General features: G+C 38.2%; 1 long non-coding RNA gene across 1 annotated transcript; it reads left to right on the top strand.

Annotated features, from left to right (window-relative positions):
* Positions 1 to 281: 281 nt before the first annotated feature.
* LOC118764086 lies at positions 282 to 2,773 on the top strand. The gene is made up of 2 exons (XR_004999876.1): positions 282 to 313; positions 2,590 to 2,773. It is a non-coding gene; the product is annotated as an uncharacterized LOC118764086 (long non-coding RNA).
* The last annotated feature ends 379 nt before the right edge of the window (positions 2,774 to 3,152 follow it).

Here is a 3,152-nt window from a genome sequence, read left to right as displayed (position 1 = left end):
TCTAGTGGCGTTTACTCCCAACAACGGGAAATAATATTTTGCTACTTTATACTTTGTGCATTACTTACCTCATCTGTCATAGAATTTTAGACATAGGCGTAGGAGTGGCTGTGTGGTAAGTCGCTTGCTTACGAACCACATGGTTCCGGGCTCAGTCCCATTGCGTGGCACCTTGGGCAAGTGTCTTCTACTATAGCCTCGAACCGACCAAAGCCTTGTGAGTGGATTTGGTAGCCGGAAACTGAAAGAAGCCCGTCGTATATATGTATATATATATATATGTGTGTGTGTGTGTGTGTGTGTGTATATATATGTTTGTGTGACTGTATGTGTCCCCACCCCCAACATCACTTGAAAACCGATGCTGGTGTGTTTACGTCCCCGTAACTTAGCGGTTCGGCATAAGAGACCGATGGAATAAGTACTAGGCTTACAAAGAATAAGCTCTGGGGTCCATTTGCTCGACTAAAGGCGGTGCTCCAGCATGGCCACAATCAAATGACTGAAACAAGTAAAGGGGCAAAGAGAGAGAGAGAGAGAGTAAACGTTTCCATATATCCCGCATTGGTGTACATTAAAAATTAGATTTGATAGTTATTTACTTCTTTTTGTAATAACTCTTTTTCAAGATTTGCTGAAACTCCTGATTAACCCATATGTGACGGAGATTAAATCGTTTCTTGACATTTTCAAACAATTCATTAGAAGCAATAAATATTTGAACAACTTCAGAATTCTTATTGCAATTGATAATGTATGTTTAATATTCATCGTTCAAGAATGGCTTATAAGAGTGGAAATCAACTGTAAAAACATATCTTCTATCTAAACATTTAACAGCTCTTTATATTTTCTAGTGGTGGAGGCGCAATGGCCCAGTGCTTAGGGCAGCGGACTCGCGGTCATAGGATCGCGGTTTCGATTCCCAGACCGGGCGTTGTGAGTGTTTATTGAGCGAAAACACCTAGAAGTTCCACGAGGCTCCGGCAGGGGATGGTGGTGATCCCTGCTGTACTCTTTCACCACAACTTTCTCTCACTCTTACTTCCTGTTTCTGTTGTATCTGTATTTCAAAGGGCCGGCCTTGTCACTCTCTGTGTCACGCTGAATATCCCCGAGAACTACGTTAAGGGTACACGTGTCTGTGGAGTGCTCAACCACTTACACGTTAATTTCACGAGCAGGCTGTTCCGTTGATTCGGATCAACCGGAACCCTCGTCGTCGTAACCGACGGAGTGCTTCCATTCCATCCATCCATATTTTCTAGTAATTTATGTGTACGTGTTAGTTTCGAAGCCCTACGCTCTCTGCAGTTTTTTATGACAACTTCTATTTTGCAAATTGAATTGTTTTGCTCTCTAGAGTGCAGATCCTATTGATTCCGCTACAGCAGTTTTCATTACTTTTCTTTCTACTCCTTGTGTATAATAGTTTGATTGGTTTCTAACAGAATTAACTAATGCTTAGACGGGAAATTCCGGGACGGCTGAGCAACGAGAATATTATTTTTGTTTCATAAGTCAGAAGGAAAAAACAGGAACTCGTATGTGTGGTAACAGCATTGGTATAATATTTATGTAATAACTAGCAGTATCGCCCGGCGTTGCTCGGGTTTCTAAGGGAAATAACTATATAAGCATTTTTAGAGAGTTACTTCCCTTATATAATAGCAAAAAATGCATTAAAAATGGGAAAAAATTATGATAAATTTTTTTTAAATCGTAGACTCATCGAAGACGCGCGCTAATACCCATAAGGGCTCGATATGAATCATTACTATAAGATAGTTTGGTTAAACTGCACCGCAAAATGTGGGAGTAGTTAGGAATCTAAATCGTAGGAGACAGACACTCACACAACTTCACTTTTATATATAAAGATATATACAGTTTCAGAACAGAGAATTTAGGGTACTGAACGGTTTCATTCTGAAAGCCCTCCCCATAAGTAGAGAAGTAAAGTAACATTCATAAGACTGGAGACTGAAACCGTAACATCGGATTTATGGGGTTGTCTATATATATATATATATATATATATAGATATATATGTTTGTGTTGGTGTGTGTGAGTGTGGTTGTGTGTGTGTGTAGAGTATGAGTGTGTGTGGGGGGGGTCATTAGTTTTTCACTTAAGTATATTTATATATACATATACATACATAATATATATATATATATATATATTATATATATATATATATAATTTAGCACACTCAACCGGTAAAATTTAATCTTATTTCTTATTTATTTTCCTAAAAATTTTCGTTGCGTCTTGCAACATTCATTAGTCTTGACTCTGTCCGTTATTTACACTGCGTTCCTTTTTGTTTGTTTTGTGCGCATGGTGTGTGGGTCAGTGTGTGTTGTGCTGTGCGTGTGTGGGGGTCTGCGTGTGCGTGTGTGCGTGTGGGTTTGCCTATGCATGCATTCATGTGTTGCTGTATGTATGTATGTATGATGTATGTATGTATGTATGTAATGTATGTATGTATGTATGCATGTTTGCATGTGTGTGTGTATGCATATGTATATATGTATGTATGTGTGTACATCTGTATGTATTGTGCAGTGTAAATAACGGACAGAGTCAAGACTTGAAAAGGTTGCAAGACGCAACGAAAATTTTAGGTAAAATAAAAATAAGAAATATGTGAACATTTTAACGGTGAGTGTTTTAATTTTAAGGCACAAAAAGAAAATGACTCACCCGAGGCACAACAGAATATGCTTCAATACACGAACTCACATAAAGAATCTTTCAGACCAAATCCCAAAACGAAATGTAAATATATATATATATATATATATATATATATATATATATACACACATACATACATACGCACATACAGAGTGAGAGAGAGAGAGAGAGAGAGAGAGAGAGACAGGGTGTGTGTGTGTGTGTGTGTGAGTCAGCAGGTAAGATCGAGCGCTCAAATGAACTTATGCTCCGATATCTTTACCAAGAACCAAGTCAGCGGGGTAAAGAGTTGCTATAAGGGGAATCCTAGTGAGCAGATATAGAGACAATTATCAAATTACACAGATGAAAACCTTGGGGTTTTATTGTGAGAAAAAAAGAGAAATATACTAATACTTCGCGTAAAATCAACTCGGTTACTAGGGGACAACATCTGAAAGGTCAGTAAA

This window comes from Octopus sinensis, linkage group LG7, assembly GCF_006345805.1.
Source record: "Octopus sinensis linkage group LG7, ASM634580v1, whole genome shotgun sequence".
NCBI lineage: Eukaryota > Metazoa > Mollusca > Cephalopoda > Octopoda > Octopodidae > Octopus > Octopus sinensis.
The sequence above is the reverse complement of the archived record's forward strand: the minus strand, read 5'-3'. Positions and strand labels throughout refer to the sequence as shown.